Genomic DNA, 19,898 nt, shown 5'->3' on the forward strand with positions numbered 1-19,898 from the left:
AACTTTCCTTCCAAGGAGTAAGCAACTTTTAATTTCGTGGCTGCAGTGATTTTGGAGCCCAAAAAAATAAAGTCAGCCACTGTTTCCACTGTTGCCCCATCTATTTGCCATGAAGTGATGGGACCAGATGCCATGATCTTAGTTTTCTGAATGCTGAGCTTTAAGTATAACTCAACCATAAAAAGAGCAAAATAATACCATTTGCAGCAACATGGATGGATCTGGAGATTGTCATTACTAAGTGAAGTCAGACACAGAAAGACAAATATCAGATGATATCTCTTATATGTGGAATCTACAAAAAGGGTACAAATGAACTTATCTACAAAACAGAAGTAGAGTCACAGATGTAGAAAACAAACTTATAATTACCAAGGGATAAGGAGGGGAGGGATAAATTGGGAGATTGTGATTGACATATACATTCTGCTATATATAAAACAGATAACTACTAAGGACCTACTGTATAGCACAGGAAACTCAGTACTCTGTAATGGCCTATATGGGATAACAATTTTTTTTTTAAAGTGGATATATGTATATGTATAACTGATTCACTTTGCTGTACACCTTTAACTAACATAGCATTGTAAATCAACTATATTCCAATAAAAATTTTAAAAAAGAAAGCATGCTTCTAACAAACAATAATAAATAAGATACAGTTTTGATCCAAATGTAATACAAAGTGATTTCAAAAAGTACTGACATTAAAACATTATTAGAAATGCATCTCTCAATCATACAAATAGGGTCATTTCAAGTAGCTCATGTATTCATGACTAATATGACATTGCTAGAATGATTTAGGCTTCCAAGTTAATGCCATTCCTTTTAAAAATTATTATTATTATTACTACAGAATTAAGGAATAAGGTATATTAGTAATATAAATAAATAGATACGAGTGGAAATGACTTTATTATAGCAATATTACACAAGTCTTTGAACTACTTCCAAGGTTTATACTCTAAGTCCCATCATCATTCTTCTTCAAAATTATTTTTAATGATCATACACCAACGACTCAATTAGTTCCTGCTTCAGTTTGGCAAAAGTAAAAACCTGAACACTTGACTTGGAAAAGATTTGTTCAGTGTCGTTCATTTTCTGGGAAGTATACACAAAAGATTTACCAAGATTTATCAGGCAATCAGGATTATACTTTCACTTAGAGGTATATCAATTAACTCATGAAAACATGGGGAAATTTATATATTATTAATTTCATTGCAATTTTACCAGTAAATATTTTTAATAAAATTATTTTATATCAGTCTATGTTTTAAGTATGCCTTTGTCATAATCCTGGAGCTACAGATCTAATCATTTCTATTTATAGAAAATATCTACCAAATGGTAAAGTCAGTTCTTTTTATCAAACCAATTATCCAAATTAGACATTTTTGATTCAAAAAAGTCTGACCTCATTCTAAAATTTGAAACTAATGTGCTAATGCACATTTCAAAGAGTATTATAAATATGACTAGAAATAAAGTGAAAGATGCAACTTTTAAGTTAGATTACTAAAAATTCCAGTAAGGTCAAAATGACAAAAAAATCTAATACTTGTCCTTTTTATAGTAACTTATATAAACAAGATAATAAATCATTCTCATTACTTACTTTGTTCTGGTGAAATGTAATTTGCAGCTAAAATTACCAGTTATTTGAGAAGAGAAGAGCATGATAATAGCTTTTGCATCCCTTCTATAATTGTGTGTATATGATTTGCTTCTGAAGGACAATTAAATGAATCTCATGTATTATAAAAATCCAAAATAACTCCAATAATTTCATTAGATGTAGTTATTAAAATTTTTTAAGGTAAAAAGAATACAATACTAAAAATAATTAACCTAGCAGCTAGATACATTAAAATTTTATTTTTTATTAATTGCAGTAGGAAGAAACTAGTAAACATTTCATAATATGAAAAACAATTAGAAAGAAAGAATCTATGATATGATTTGAAAAACTAGGATTTGCTTGCCTTAATTAAACAACATAATGCTAATCTGAAAGAAGCAGGTTAAAGTTATCCTGAGGAATTTTATTTAATAGCCTTGAAAATGCTGATCATTCCAGGAAACATCTAGAATCAATGGCCCTTGTGGTGAGAACTGAGGACAGATGTGAAGAAGTGCTTACATTTAAATATGGGTAAGCTGCTTTTTTTTTTTTAATTGCAGGCCTTTATTGGTGGCCACCTTTTGCTGGTGGCTCAGATTCTACAGGCAGATTGTTTACCGTCTGAGTGAGAGGAAAGTCCTCCACTATATTGCCAATGGGCCTCTGGACGTCAGATCACCCCATCTCAAAACACCACTCCTGGGTCTCCTCTGAGACTCTGTGATATTACTTACTCCTTAAAGTGTAAAGTGATAGTCACTCAGCCATGTCTGGCTCATCGTGACCCTATGGACTATAGCCTGCCAGGCTCCTCTGTCCATGGGATTCTCCAGGCAAGAATACTGGAGTGGGTTGTCATGCCCTCTTCTAGGGGATCTTCTCAACCCAGGGATTGAACCCGGGCCTCCCACATTGCAGGCAGATTCTTTACCATCTGAGGCACCAGGGAAGCCCTAATTACTCCTTACTCTCCTGGAAACCTAGCCTCATTTTACTTTGGCTTCTTCTCATAAGCATTCAAACACATTGGCTCCTCTCGTATGTTCCTCTCACCCTGATAATTAGTTTATTCTCTTCCTTTCTCAGCAGACTTGTAGAAAGACACACTCTGGGCTTCATTCCTCCACGTCTCTCTCAAAGTTTTGCCAGTTGTATCCTGGTTGCAAACCCACCCTCCAACTGAAACTTCTCTCACAGAGGAAAAAATATGAGGTGGGGGCTCCTTCTTGCTAATTCCAGTGAGTAAGAGGCAGGAGAGATAGGGAGAAGTTCCCTCGCAAATATTACAGGGCTTCACAGAGCAGGCAGGAGAGCTGACGTATCCCTGAGAAAGAAAAACATGTCGGCCTGAAATAGAGAACTGGGATCCAGAAGGAGCTGCTCTGGAAGCAAAGTGACGCGTCTTGTGTCTGCAGAATGTCACACAGCTACGGTACTGGCTGAGGACATCTGCCTGGGAGGGGTCATCTGCTTCTGAGTCACAGGAGTGACAGGGAAGCATCCATCTTCAGAGCACCAGTGGGCCCAATGCCACCCAGACACCATTCATCACCACAGGATCGTAGGCAAGTTTATCAAGAAGGCTTGGTGGCTTTGATGTCAATGTTATGCTAGCTTCATAAAACTACTTGAGACTTCATGAAACAGGGCCAGTTGAGCTGATGTGAAAGGTCCCTGCCTCCCACTCTTGATGCTTTCCTACCTGCTTCAAATATAGCTGACCTTTGAAGAACATAGGTTTGAACAGCCCAGGCCCACTTAAATGTAAACTTTTTCCAACAGTAAATATTACAACATGACAGAGTCCTCACTGGTTGAATCCTTGGATGCTGAACCACAGATATGGAGGGCCACCTATATGTTATATGTGGATTTTTGACTGTGTAGAGTCAACATCATAACTCTCAAGTTGTTAAGTCACTTGTCATGTTAAGTCATGTAAGTGTCATGTTAAGTCGCTTCAGTCCTGTCTGACTCTTTGTGATCTCATGGGCTATAACCTGCAGGGCTCCTCTGTCCGTGGGATTCTCCAGGCAAGAATACTGGAGTAGGTTGCCATGCCTTCTTCCAGGGGATCTTCCCGACCCAGAGACTGAATCTCATTTCTTGTGTCTCCTGCATTGACAGGTGGGTTCTTTACCACTAGTGCCAACTGGGAAGTCCTTGTTCAAGGGTCAACTGCACATAAAAATGTTAAATAAGAGATGCTATTCTGTGTCTATATCCGAGTTCAATATCAAAAGAGATGTTAAGAATGAAGAGAAAACTAAAAGCCAGAGCAGTCTGGCTAAAGCTGAAGCCAAAGGTAGGCACAGATGTTTCAGAGATGGATGCAAAGGAAAGCACAGGTGATTCAGAGCTGGATGCTGGTCTTAACTCTGGGGAACATGGCTTTTGATGAGTCCAGACCCCCAGTTCCATGCTAGAAGCTGGAAGCCATGGAGAGCTGACTTGTGCTTAAGTAGAGAAGAAACACCAGCCCAGGGAAACAGAAGCAACAAAGAGGCCAAGAGTGATGGGAATTATGTAAGAGAAACATGCCCCAGACCTAACCCACCAACAGACATGGGCTGTCAAAAATTACTACACAGGTGATCAAAAATTAACACACACAGCCAAAAACTACCATTAAAAAATCACCCTGAACCAGGGAATGACATGTGGTCTGGACAGTAAACGTGACTATCCCACTGAGACACAATGGTGGCCCAGAAACATAGTATGCTCTGTCAGAGACAGTCATCAGGTAAAAAAAAAAAAAAAGTAGGTGAGGGGGAGACTTTAAACCTAAAACCAGAAAGAGCATAACAATCTGAGAGAACCTCTAACTTGGTTATCATGAAAAACCACAGGCTCCAAATGGCATCACCGGGGCTCGCTGATAGCACAGCTAGACTTAACGCCTCACCTGACCACAGTTTCAGCTTTCCCCAGAAATGTACTCTTAATCAACCAGCCTGGAATCTTCTGGTCAGCACCAGGGAGGTAAGCCACCAGGTGGGCCCTGTCCATCCCCCAGAGGAAGAGAAGGGTTTCTGCATGATAAAAGATGATCTGGCCCCACAAAACCCTTCCTTTCCCTTTGCTAATGACTACCTTACCCCACCTTCCTGTCCATAAACCATCTTCCATTCTGTACCTCTCCACGGTTGCTATATGGGATACTGTCAATTATTAAATAAAATCAAGTAGATCTTCAAATATATTTAAATTTTGTTTTTTAACAGCTCGACAGTAGGATCAAGACTGAATCAGACTGAATCAAGGCAGGGTGCCCTTGAATCCCACCTCAAGTACACTGTCTTTCTTGCTATTTCCAAGGGCTGTTGGTGAGTTTCCCTCAGTTGATCTCTGCTCGTTTTGCATTCAAACATCAGATCTAATTGATTTTTTAGACCACAATTTCCTTGAATGGAAAACTCCAGGCCTTAATTCTACCCCCAGATTCTATGTTGGGAATTGCTATAGTTCCCCTTGTTGGAAATCCTTCTTTCAAATTCCAGGTCATTGGGAACTCTTGGTGGCAGCTGCAGGTCTCCATTTGTTTGGAATCAGTCTGCAGTCCCCATACTTTGAGGTTTGCTGATTCAACTGGTTATTTTATGTTTAACAGCTGTGGCCCTGGAAGTTGCATACATCTAACAAGAGGGCAAGATTTTACTAAAAACCTAGATTTACAATGGTCATCTTGGAAAATGTTTCAATTAAACAGGATTGTTTATCTAAGAAAGTACTTGAGAGCAAGGGATACCAAACTAGACAAATAGAATGGGATGCTTGCTTTAATTGGTATGAGAGGCTTACAAAAGCCTTCAAATTTCCAAAATGGCTTCATTAAAAGACTCATTACGAAAGGCTAATGAAAAATGAAAGATGCAAGAGGTAGCTAATACAAAAGACGACAGGACTGATACGACTGTTATGGCTCCTTCCCCCTCATTCTCATCAGAGTATGCACATTTTACTAATTCTCTGTCTGAACTCTCTTCCTACTTCAAAGAGACTATTTGACAGTTGGCATTTAAAACAAAAAACTACCTGAGGTTACAGACAAACCTCCTCGTGTATTTTTCACACCTTGGTCAAAGACTGAACTAAGAGCACAATTAAAGAATTTCCTAGGACTTCCCTGGTAGCCCAGTAGCTAAGACTCCACCGTCCCAATGTAGGAGACCACATTCCACCCCTGGTCAGGGAATTAGATCCCATATGCCACAACTAAGAGTTCACAATGAAGATCAAAGATCTCAAGTGCCATAACTAAGACCCAGAGCAGCCAAATAAATAAATAAAAATAAAATTAAAAAAAAAAAACGAGCTTCCTAAACCTAGGGAGGAACCCCCCAAATTTTGGAAGAATTTAGAGTTGTTATCACAGCTTATGAGCCTAGGTTGCCAGATCTTTATCAACTTGTGCACACGCTGGTAGGACCTGGGGAAGCCCGCACACACAACGAATGCAGAAAGCAAGATGGCAAGACCAGGAGAATAATATTCGATTTTCTCAACTGGAAAGGACTCAAAATATAGCAAGTAACTTTCACAAGCTATTCTTAGAGTCTTCCCTGCCTTCACTGACCATCTATTATTCAAATATGAAAACAAACAAACAAAAAAAGATGAATGTGACCGACTTTAAAAGTCCCTTAGAAGCCCTCTGCTTTTGGCATCCTGGGTTCCAAAAAAATAAATAAGGTTACCCAGGCTGCTCTAGATGCCCTCCTTGTAAATGGATTGTCTCCTGAGATTAGGAGATCAAAAAAAAGGCAGAAAATAGGATGGGAGGCTATGGGCCTGACACAGCTCGTGACTACATCTGAGCATTTTTAAAGGACCCTGGAGCAAGATCATAAACAAAAATCCACCAGGCTAACAGCTCTACAGCTAAAACAGATACCAAGGCCAGAGACCCAAAATAACACTCAGGCCTCCTTCACTGCATCCCCCAGGGGCCATCATCAAAACACTGGTCCAAAGATCGATGTCTCAATTGCAATCAACTGGGTCACTGGAAAAGAGGCTGTCCTCAAAGGTCCTATGCAAACTCCTCTTCAATGCCCTCATAGCTACCTGTATGTGGGCCCCTTCCACAGCTGACAGGGCTCTGAGGGGATCTCTGGGAAACTATTACCAGTAATCTCCTTAAATAGACAAGGGGAATCAAAATTAAAATTAATCACTTTGTCAAATTCTAGTTGATACTGGAACTATGCTTTCCACCCCACCCTCAGAGAACAACAAAATACAACAAATCTTTGAGAGTAAAAAGGCAGTTTCCATACTGGGGGTATCTAATAACATTAAGACAGAATCTGTATCTCAACCAATACAAATGACTTTGGGATTTTTTAGTAAAAAAAAAAATTCCTTCTTACTATGTGAAAAAGCCCCAGACAGTCTAGTAGGCAAAGGTCTCCTGTCTAAATTAAAAGGACTGATATGTTTTACCTTCAATGGAGACCTCACTTTAGAATTCCCTTGACCAACTTGAACCTGCTTTTTTATATTCTTTGGTGTCTGTCCTTGATTTAGACAAAGAAGGATTTCAACAAAAGTCCCCTGACTTAGTCGAGGTGCCTAAAAATTTGTGGGCTACTTATAACACTGATATTGGGAGAGTAAAAAATTCAGAACCTATATCTGAAAGGATACATACACCCCAGTGTTCACTGCAGCGCTGTTTACAATAACCAAGACAGAGAAGCAACATAAATGTCCATCAACAGAGAAACAGATAAAGAAGATGTGGCACATATATATACAATGGAATATTACTTGGCCATAAAAAGAATGAAATAATGCCATTTGTAGGAACAGGGATGGATCTAGATATTATCACCCTAAGTGAAGTAAATCAGACAGAGAAAGATGAATACCATATGATATTGCTTATATGCCAAATCTTTTTAAAATGATACAAATAAACTTATTTACAAAACAGAAACAGACTCATAGACTTACAGAATGAACTTATAGTTACTGAGGGTAAGGGTGGGGGGAGGAATAGTAAGGGAGTTAGGGATTGACATGTACACACTGCTACATTTAAAATAGAAAACCAAGTACCTACTGTATAGCACAAGGAACTCTGCTCAATATTATGTAACAACCTAAAAGGGAAAATAATTGGAAAAAGAATAGATACATGTATATATATAAATATAACTGAATCACTTTGCTATATACCTAAAACTAACACATTATAAAATAAAAAGGTTTTTTAAAATTTCAGAACCTATATTCACATATATAAGACTGAACTCTTCCTCAATTACCTCAATATCCATTAAAGCCTGAGGCCACATAAGGCCTCATATCCACAGTGTAAGACAACCACTCGGGGACTAATCATTACCTGCACCAGTCCCTGTAACACACCGATCTTGCTAGTCCAGAAGCCTAATAGATAGGAATGGAGATTTGACCCAAAACTGAGAGCTATTAATAAGATAGCTATGCCTCCATCTTCTAGTTGTTCCAAACCCGAGACCCTTCTATCACAAGTTCTGCCGGACTCAAAAGGGTTCACTGCTGCAAATCTTTGTTCAGGCTTTTTGGGAATCCCTGTGGAACTCAATACTTAATATCTATTTCCCTTTACTTTGAAGGATCGACAATACACCTAGACACTCATGCCTCAGTCACTCACTGAGGCCCCTTCTTATTTCTCCCGTGTGCTCTTCTAAGATATAAGCACCCTCCAGTCCCTGGGAAATCAGCCTTTATACAATTTGTAGACAATCCCATGATGTGCTCAGTAACCCAAAAGGTGTCCAGAAAAGATTCCATTTATTTAATGAAACAGTTAGCTGTAAAAGGACACTAAGTCTTTAAGGAAAAATTATTATTATCTCTAGACACTGTTTATTACCTAGGTCAATATCTAAGTGCTAAAGAAATCCAGCTATCTCCAAAAAGAACTGTGTCAACCCAAGAATTTCCTAGACCCATATGTAGTGACAGCGTCATGGATTTCTAGGTCTGGATGGTTATTGCAGAATATGGGTTCCTAATTCTTCTTTATAGTTTCCTATTAGCTTCTATAAACTTACTAAAGTTTCAGCCCCTGTACCCTTCCCTTAGGAAGATAAACATGAGCAGACTTTTATAAGACTAAAACAACTACCCCAAGAACCGCCTCCTTGAGGGCTACCCAACTATTCAAAATCGTTATTTGTGGATGAAAAAGATACCCAAGCTCTGGGAATGCCCATGCAAGAGCATGGTGATAAAGATGGCAATAAACATAGGCCTGTTGCCTATTACAGCATTCTGCTTGGTTTAGTGGCTCATGCCTATTCCAGCTGTCTTTAGATTATCTAAGGATATTGCTACAACTGCAAATTTAGGAGAAGTCTCAGCAGAACTATTCCCAGGAAATGACATTTGTTTACAAATTCTTTATGCTGTCGAAAGTCTTAACTCTGAATTAACTCAACTTTTCTTCAAAAGCAGATCAACCTTCTATGAGACCCTTCTGCTTTCACCTTCTAATCTGTATCTTCAACATTGCAACATTCCTAAATCCTGCTATGTTACAACCTCTCCCTGGTAAAAGGCAAGCCCCATGACTGCAACTTAATAAGATTCCATTCTGTGACACTACATCCTGGTTTACAAGACACCCTTTAGCCAATCCTGATTTAATCTTGTTTACTATGGGTCATATTGTAGAAATAAAAAGGAATTTTCAAGCTGGTTATGCTGTTACTACCCAACATGACCTACTCAAAATGGGAAATTTCCCACAAGTTAAATCAACCCAAGCAAAACTACATGTCCTTACCCAAGCCATTCCAGTTATCAGAAGACAAATTGTTCAGATTTATACTGACAACTGATGTGCCTTTGGGGTTGTCTATGATTTAGTGATGTTATGGAAACAAAGACATTTTTCTTATGTCCTCTGGGACCCCAATCAAAAATGAAAAACAAGTAAATAGATTTCCTTACTGCTATTCTTTTACTTCTTGAAATTGCTGTCATCAAAATTGAGGCTCAGACTAAAAGGGCTGCACCCGAGTGTCAGGGAAATGCCCTGGCTAACTTTCATGCAGAGAGATATGAGCAACAGAATCTATAAAGATTGCAGCACATGTGGATGAAGTTGACATTTTTTGCTTCTGCAAAGAATGGCCCCTCCTTGCCAGACTTTTGCTGTCCTAATGTCCTTGTAATGTGGAAACAGTGTGCTGTTGAATCAGAGAAAATTAAGGCATGTACACAATGACTGCAAATTAAACAATTAGTTGGGGGCTATGGGAAACCCAAGACGGCCACATGGTTTTTCCTAGCTTCCTGGCAAACCCTATTTTGGTTTTGCCGTCATTCATCTGCCATAGTGCATTTAGGATGACTCAAGGTGGCACAGTGTTAAAGAGTCCACCTGCCAACGCAGCAGACGTGGGTTTGATCCTTGGCTTGGGAAGATTCCCTGGAGGAGGAAATGGCAACCCACTCCAGTATTCTTTTTTTCAAAAATTAATTATTTTAATTGGAGGCTAACTACAATATTGTAGTGGTTTCTGCCATACATTGACATGAATCAGGCACGAATGTACATGTGGAGAATCCCATGGGCAGAGGAGCCTGGTGGGCTATGGTCCATGGGATCGCAAACAGTTGGGACACGACAAGCACATAGCACACCCACAAATTATAAACAGACATCAACGGGGAGATGTTCATAAAATTACAAAAAGAGTTTACCAGCACTATCTGACCTGTTGGGTCCATAACCCTGGAAAACCTGTTTTTAGTTCCCGCGTCTCCTCCCTCTGGGCCCTTTGAGCACGTGCATCTGAACTTCATTCAGCTGACACTCAGGATGGGTTGTCAATATGTTCTTGCTATTGTATGTATGTTTCCTGGATGGGTTGAAGCCTTCCTCTGCCACAAGGATGATGCCCTCATAGTAGCAAAGAAATTGTTAGAATACACCTTTCCCACTTGGGGTGTTTTTTTCCACAATTGCCAGTGATCAGGGCACCCACTTCACTGGACAAATCATCTAAGTTTTTCTAAAAACCTTGCAAATGTCAGAATTATTACTATCCTTATCCCTCTACATCATCAGGGAATATCAAAAGAACGAATCAAAACACTGGATTCAAGCAGAACAAGAATGAATAACATGAAACATGAATGTACTGATGAGTATAATTATCATTTTTATGACTTTGTCTTTCAAATATTGTTGGTTTTTTAATGTTTTTCCCCGATTTGAATAAATTTTTTCTCTTAAACTATCAGTAATTTAGTAAGATATACCTTTGTGAACAAAGATGAAACACTTACTTTTTCTTCCTTCCTGATCTCCAGAATTCAGAAACTTAGTATTCATTCTTATTGTCATGCCCCTTATAACAGGATACAGTTAGAAACACTGGCTATTTTACCAAGGCTTTGGTGGGAAGGTCCTATTTGAGAGAGGTGTGCATAGGCTCAGATATAACCAGACATCTTGGAGGAACCACTTAGAAAAACTGACCTGGTACCATGCCTATGGTGTTCCAGGAAAGAAGTCTTAAAAAGTATTTTTACGGTCAATGACTAATCTTGCTGCATTTATATAAATAATTAGGCAAGGAGATCCAACCAGTCCATCCTAAAGGAGATCAGTCCTGGGTGTTCATTGGAAGGACTGATGCTAAAGCTGAAACTCCAATACTTTTGGCCACCTCATGCAAAGAGTTGACTCACTGGAAAAGACTTTGATGCTGGGAGGGATTGGGGGCAGGAGGAGAAGGGGACGACAGAGGATGAGATGGCTGGATGGCACCACTGACTCGAGGGACGTGAGTCTGAGTGAACTCTGGGAGTTGGTGATGGACAGGGCGGCCTGGCATGCTGCGATTCATGGGGTTGCAAACAGTCAGACACGACTGAGCAACTGAACTGAACTGAACTGAGATATTAGAATATCAGTTTTATTGTGATTATCTCTGGTAAAAACATGGAGGTAATTGTGGAGAGAAGAGTTATGTTTGTACCTTTGTAGATGTTAGATTCTAGTCCTAATAATTGTCTTTGAGGTTTTGTTATATACCTGTAAACCTGCCTTGATCCTGAATTCTTCTAGTTTCTTCAAATATCTGGTTAAAATTCACAAAATTAATATTTCCAATTTTATCCCATCCTTCTGATTTAGAATCACTATGAAAAAAGGCATCCCTCAAGCCCTATTCACTGATCCTGTTGAAAGACTAGAAAGTATTGAGCCTTGAGTATATATTTCATAACTAATGAGGACTCCACCTGACACTTGGTCCTGCACAGTTGGAGGGCTCCAAGTACAACTGACTAGGAAAAGAAGAAGCTGACACTGATGTAGCCTGCTTCTACCCAAGATGACAGATCAAGACTTTATACTTCAGTTTTAACATGAAACTCATTTTCTTTTTTCTTTCTTTACTTTGGCATTGACCTGGAAAACTAACAACATCATCCATACCTCTGAGGCATGCGCAGGGGGATAACCTCTGGAATATATAACAACTTTACTTTGGGTTGGTGACTTCCCTAGTGGCTCGATGGTAAAGCATCTGCTTACAATGCGGGAGACCCGGGTTCAGTCCCTGGGTCAGGAAGATCCCCTGGAGAAGGAAATAGCAACCCACTCCAGTACTCTTGCCTGGAAAATCTCATGGATGGAGGTGCCTGGTAGGCTACAGTCCATGGGGTTGCAAAGAGTTGGACACGACTGAGCGACTTACTTTGGGTTAGGATAAAGTCTAACTGACTCTTTACTTGAACGGGCAGATACAACAAATTTTTGTGAATGAATCCATCAGCAGTGCCATCTTTGTGGAAATATTGTTTGTGCCCTAATAAGCCATTGTCTACGGTTATCATTATCCTTGGGCCTATGAATGCCTAAATAACTGTCACATAACTAGACAATGTTTCTCAGGTTATCTTACTATGCCCCTCCCTGTTCTAGAAAGGACCTACCTACCTCACTATTCAGGTGTCACCTCCTTTGACAGGGCCATGTTTCCCTGATTAGGAATGAATACAAATGAGAATGTGATCTTGATTCTTAACTCTTGACTGTATTGTAGAATCCACAGCCACAACATAAGCTGCCCAGCAAAAATCACAGGACTCTCTGCCCAAAGCTGTTCTTAATAATAGGGTAGCCTGCTCTATCTGGATTAACACACCTGGGGAAACTGAAACAATTACACAAGATCACTCAGCAAGCCACTTGGCTTGAAAAGGAAACTCCTTCAAAATGGTCTTTCTTTGATTGGTTTGGTCTTGGGGACTATGGTTTTGAAGTTATTCTGTATGGGAACAAAATTGCCACCCCAAAATGTCTCTTTGATATGTGGATTATTTCAAGCTAAAAACAAGGCCCAAAAGACTCAAGAAGAAGCTTTCCCCCAAATGCCTAAAAGAATGCAGATGGAGGACCTGTTCCAGGAGGGGAGCTATTTTTGTAGAAATCTATAGTACAGACTAGGTGTGTAGATGAGAGGGAACTAGCAAAGTCTGTTAAACTCCTATGTGTCCCATTGTCTCTGCATGGCCCAGCAAATACTTTTTTGTTTAAACCAAACATTTGCTTTTCATTTCCATGTCAACTGCCTCTTTCCCCTTTGAGGTTCCCAACTACTACCCCAATATGCATCAGTCTTTAGCTGAAGGTGGCATTTAAGGTGAGGGTTTCAGCTGTTTTGGTGAGGTATCCAGTTTTCTTGCACCTTTCCCATGTACACATGTTGTTAAACTTTTGCTTAATTTTCCATTGTTAATCTATCTCATGTCAATTTAACTCTTAGACCATCCAGAAGAATCAAAAAAGAGAGGTAAATTATCCTGTTTATTAAAATCATAATAACCCTCCTGCTGCATCATTTTATTTCAAAACCTTTAAATGTATGTTTGCAGCTGCTAAACATCAAGCAAATATCTCCCTAAGACTGGAACATCAGAAAACAACAGAGAGAATGACTGTCAAAGATAGTGAATCTGAAACTGTAACTGGTGAACATCATAGAAATTAAGCAAAAAACATCATGACCTCTGGGTACCTGAAAGATCGACAACTCTGTGAGAACCTTAGCTGAGAGTGGCACTCATAATGTCTTAAATTTTGATCATATCCTTCAGGTTGAGATTTGTTAAAGAGGGGAATTGTTAAAGAGAAAAACCATGGACCTAAAACGTCATTACTTGTGCTGCTGCTGCTGCTGCTAAGTCGCTTCAGTCGTGTCCGACTGTGCAACCCCATAGACGGCAGCCCACCAGGCTCCCCCATCACTGGGACTCTCTAGGCAAGAACACTGGAGTGGGTTGCCATTTCCTTCTCCAATGCATGAAAGTGAAAAGTGAAAGTGAAGTCACTCTGTCGTGTCCGACTCTTAGCGACCCCATGGGCTGCAGCCTACCAGGCTCCTCCTTCCACAGGATTTTCCAGGCAAGAGTACTGGAGTGGGGTGCCACTGCCTTCTCCGACACTTGTGCTAAAAACCCATAATACTAAACCTAAATTTAATACCTAACCTAATTGCAGTTTTGACTTGCCTCTGAAATGCAATCTTAATCAGCAGTTGGATTTTCTGGTTAACACCAATGACGTAACCTGCCATGGGGGCCTTCTCCATCCCCCAGAGGAATAAAAGGATGTCTGTATGATAAAAATTCCCTTCCCTTAAAAAAGAGATGACCTGACCCCAAATAACCCTCTCTTTTCTTTTGCTAATAATTTACTTGCCCCATCCTCTTTCCATAAAGTTTCCCATTTTGAACCCTTCCTTGGAGTATCTTCTGCTTGCTAGGCAGAATGTTGCCCAATTCACAAATCATTAAATAAAGCCAACTATATTTTCAAATTTACTTGGTTGAATATTATTTTTTAACAAATGAAGTACGTCACCTTAAATTGTTCAAAGAGACAAAGGAAGGCACACATCATAAGACAATAACAGGATCCTATGGCAACCCACTCCAGTACTCTTGCCTAGAAAATTCCATGGATGGAGGAGCCTGGTGGGCTACAGTCCATGGGGTCGCAAAGAGTCGGACATGACTGAGCGACTTCACTTTCACTCACTGAAAAAGAACAAGCTGATTTGCCAAAGAAGCAAAGAAAGTCTACATATGAAATATCTAGTCATGAAAACACATATAAATCAACACACAGGCTGAAGAGAACTCAGAGAATTAGCCTATTAGAAGATAGATATGAGAAAATCACCCAGAAAGCAGAAGTAAAAAGCAAAGATACGGAAAAATTGGGTTTAAATAATAGTGAAGAAGAATGAAAAATGTCCACAATGTATTAACAGGAGTTCTACAAACTCAGACTAAAAATAGGGGAGGGGTGATGTTTGAAGGAATGACAGTGGAGAAGTTTCCACATATGAAGAACAGTATAATTCCTAAGATTTGCAGCAGCACAGTGAGTCCCAGTCAGCATAAGGCAGTGGTCCCCAACCTTTTCGGCACCAGGGACCGGTTTCATGGAAGACAACTTTTCCATGGACCAGGGCCTGGGGGGTGGGGAAATGGTTTCAGGATGATTCAAGTGCATAACATCTATTGTGCACTTTATTTCTATTATTATTACATCAGTTTTTCTTCAGATCATCAGGCATTAGATCCCAGAGGCTGGGGACCCTTGGTACAAGATAATCTACAGAATATACAGAGAAAAATACTTTTAAAAAAATCACCAAAAGGAAAAGGAAAGACTCTCCAAAGTGCAAATTAGACAAAAGTAGACTATTTCCCTAAGCAACAAAAGACTCCAGAAGACAATGTAATAATATATGCAAAGTGCCAAGGAAAAATAGAGCAGCTAGCCTAGAATTAGATACTTAGCAAGTCTATAATTCAAGAGCAAGGGTTAACTTTCAGATATAACAAAGACTGAGAGCATTTCCCACTCTAAATAGTTTACAGACTATTCTAGCACATAGGATATTGAGTCTAGAAGTGAACTGGATTTAAGACACCATATGAATCAAAGAAATTGGCAAACACTTTGGTTCATCTAAATGTGAAATGACTGTAAAAATAATGATAAATGACCAGAATTGAAAGTTCATGAAAAGAAGGAAATAAAAGCAGTGCCAAATGTGGGAGACGAGGAGGAGCTGGGCATTTTAAACCTTTTGTGTTGTTAGAGGACAATGGAGAGATTAATGAGTTTTAGTGTTTGTAAAGTGAACTATGCCTCTTAAAAATGTAAAGTTAACCAATAAATGAACTGAAACAAAAGACATTACTTCTTGGGAGAGGGGATAAAACCATAAAGAAAATGTGACTGATTCAGTAGCAAGAAGAATCAAGGAAGACAAACAAGCATGGCGAGCTTTTTCATCCAGCCCTCCCTTTGCACTGTGTCTTCCTCCCTTTTGCCTACCTTGTTTAGCGAAGTGCTGATGCCTCCTGGAAGACTCCTGTGTCTCTGCTGCAGCCTGGCTGATGTGTCCCTGGTATCTTATTTCCAGAGCTCCTTTACATTCCCACCAGAACCTTTAAATCTTTTCCATTAAGTGTTCCTGGCAGAGTCTCATCTAGATGTATTTGTCTGTGTATTTTCTGTGTTCTTTAGTTTGTTCCCCCCACTGCAAAGGGGAAAAGAAGACAGGAAGGAGGCCCAGCTGTAGGTGTCGGATGATGTCTGTTGATAGAGATTTTAGTCTCCAAGCAGAAGGATGTCCTGGATGGGAAAGTAAATAAAAACTTTCTCCCTGTAGGACCAAAGGACAGGATGAAAGGAAGCTGGGGCTGAGCTCTGCTCAGTATATGCATCCACCACCCGGCAACTTTTGATCACAAACATTCCAACAGACTTACTCTCCCCAAAATGAGAATGAGGGAGTTATATAGCACGGGTGGGGATAAGATAGAAGGAAATTTGCTCACTGACCAAGATGGAACTACAGAGGACCAACTGGGAATTTTTTTACCATCTAAAGTAGCTGTGGTCATAGTATTCCTGCATGCAGTTCTGTAGGCTATGCATCACACAACTCATGGGTAGGCAGTCATTCACAAAGACTATGAAGTAAATGGCACCTCTAGAGTTGTGCAGTGTACAACTTGCACACCCTTCCTGGCACTGACATGATCAACCTTTTTTTAATTGGCTATATCCTGACAAAGAATCTTTTCTTGACTAAACTTTAGTTATTAGGTTCCTGAACCCAGTTCTCCAGCTGGACTCAACCTTGGCCTATAAGAAGTGAAACACCCAGCATAATTTTATTCACCGCCCCCCCCACATCCTCTCCCACACACAAACACTAAGAGATCTGAACAAACACTAGCACAGTTCCTATCAGCTCAACGTTGTGTTTCTATGATGATGCTGCCTGAGAAAACCCAATGCTGCAGAATTAACTTTGTTCTAGCCTAAAGCACTTAGAGAGTTTGCTATTATAAATCTTTCCCCTGCCTCTTCTAGATGTAAATCTTCTACCACCCATAAATGTCTCCTAGAGGTCCTAGAAGCCACCTCTCAGATGCGGACACCTGGGAGATACTCCTGTCTCCCAATTTCTGTGGAAGAGTAAGACCCTAACTTCTATGACTGCCTTGCTCCTATTTGCAGGCTCAGACGGTAAAGCATTTGTCTACAATGCGGGAGACCCGGGTTCGATCCCTGGGTTGGGAAGATCCCCTGGAGGAGGAAATAGCAATCTACTCCAGTACTCTTGCCTGGAAAATCCCACGGACAGAGAAGCCTGGTAGGCTACAGTCTATGGGGTCGCAAAGAGTCGGACACGACTGAGTGACTTCACATGCACACATGCAAAAATATGAGAAGGTTATTTCTCCTCCAGAAAACCATCAACAAACAAACCCAGGGAACCTAATCATCAGCCTAACCCTCCCCCCACCTCCCGCCCCTTAACATCCTTATTACCTTTCTTTAAGCAGTGCCAGGTTTCAAAGGCCTTCTTCCTTTTGTTTTGGCAGAACTGAGTTAAGGTTACACTGCAGTCTCTCTTCCCTACTGCACTCGCACTGAGTAAAATCTGTCTTACTGCCTTTAACTAGTGGCCACCTTTGTTTTTCTTTGACAGCCCCAGCTGGGCTGTAAGTTTCATCAGGGCAAGGCTATGCCTATCTTGTACAATTGGTTATCAGAAGAGTCAAGGTACTCAATAAATATTTGTATAATGAATAAGTGAGTGTAAGGTTTTTTTCTGTTGTCTTGGATTCTGATAATGCCTTGCTCCCTTTAACTGCCATCTTGCAAACAATACAGTTCTGGACAAACTGACCCACAAAGAAAATGAGTTAGGGTTTCTTAAACAAAACTGACTGCAAATTTGATTTAAAAAAGGGAGTGATCTCACTGCTTAGATGATTTGTTTATTCAATAAACTATGCATGATTCATTCAAAATAGTCTTTAGTTTCAAGCCTTCATCAGTGATTTCTTCATCATAACAATGAACTTACACAATGACAGAACAACAAAATCTGCTGCTTTGACACCTACTATTGAAGCAAGCAAAAACATTTATTGTGGTCCAAGGATAGGTAAAGTTTTTCTAAACATTATCTGCCAATAAATGCAGGAATTATTCATACCCCTGAGTTAAATAGCCCCGTCAGTATTCTTGTTAAACAAAATTTCATTTGCGATTACTTCAAAATAAATCCTTTGAGTAAGGCAAAGAGGTTTTTTTATAATTCAATTTTTGCTTTTTTCAGCAATACACAGCTCAAATTATGAATACAAGCTATTACTACATGAGAGTCAGATATTCAATACATATAACGTAATAAAGTAGGGGTAATTTCCTAAAGATTTTAACATTAAAATATACCAACTCTTGCGATACTGTGGAGCAATGCATAGAACATTGCATTACTGATGACCACATACAGTCACCCATTTGAACATGACCTTATTTTTGCAAGCAACAAAAAAGTTCTTGTCTAAAAAAGTCTAGTAATCTACCTCCTGGGGATTTATCCTTATAAAGCAACCCAGAAGAAAGAAAAGAATCAGCCTAGAGTAAGGCTGTCACTTCATGTTCTCAGTCTTCGAAATGGATTTGCACACACTTCCCCTTTCTCCAGTGCACTCTTTTCCACATTCCAAAACAACCAAAGGTATATCTGTCCCTCATCATGAACCTTCCACCAACTGTGGACATACAATCTTCTGGAAAACAAAGGCTAATGTGAACATCTCCTGAAGCTTTTTTTTTCAATCAAGGTGCTTTTTGCAAAGTTTTATAATAATTTTTGTTAAGGGCAAAGCATGGAAACACAGGGTCAGAAATGAACACTTTAGCTCATAGTGCCAGGCCTGGTAATAAGATATACTATCAAATGGGAAGACTAACTGGTAATGAAGACCCTTCCTCTCCTAGACTCCCGCAAGAGCAAAGCAAACAGGACTGTTCAAAATATTGATGGTAGAGGGCTTTATTTCATCAACAAGAGTTGTGTGGCAAAGCTCAAGGTCTTATCTATGTAATTCTCTCAGAAGGAGAATTCAGAAGTGAGATGGGTGTCTCAGCAACATGTGTTAACACACACTGTGTGAATATAAAAGAAAAAAATAGAAAAATAAAATTCCTGACACAGAGTAAATCTGGTTTGACTAATTGATTTGTACATTTGATTAAAAGTGACTATTTCACCAATTAAATGACATTGGGACAGGAAGGAAGGAGGCGGGGTGCAACCATTAAAAGAGTGACATAACCATTGAAAAGAGCACAGGGAGCTAATGTTGTTGCTGCTGTTGTCTAGTCATCCAGTCATGTCCCAGTCTTTCTGATCCCATGGACTGCAACACGCCAGGTCTCTCTGTCCCTCATCACCTCCTGAAGTTTGTCCAAGTTCATGGAACTAATAAGACTCAACAAAACCAGTCAGAACCTACTAAGCCCAAGATGGTGGGAGATGTGACTTCCTGTAGACCTTAAGCCTCATCAGATGCTGACTGTAATACTTCAGCATCTGAATGGCACACGCACAGGCACTATGATAGCACCAAGACTGAGCCTAAGAGGCCAAAACTGGGGGCAGTGACCCAGTTCCTGGGAATCCCCACCACTTCCCCAAAGCAGCTGGAATAATCCTCCCACTTGTTAGCCTATGAAATTACTCAGCCCCTCAAAACCAGCCACCCCCACACCTCAGGGCCACTCTCACTTTCAGAGCCTATCCCACGCCTTGAAGCCACCTCTCTCACCTTCTGAGAAGGTCTACCCTCTGTCTTTGGAGTGTGTATCTCTCTAAATAAACCTGCTTTCACTTTACTATGTTTCACTCTTGAATTC

This window comes from Oryx dammah, unplaced genomic scaffold, assembly GCF_014754425.2.
Source record: "Oryx dammah isolate SB20612 unplaced genomic scaffold, SCBI_Odam_1.1 HiC_scaffold_18, whole genome shotgun sequence".
NCBI lineage: Eukaryota > Metazoa > Chordata > Mammalia > Artiodactyla > Bovidae > Oryx > Oryx dammah.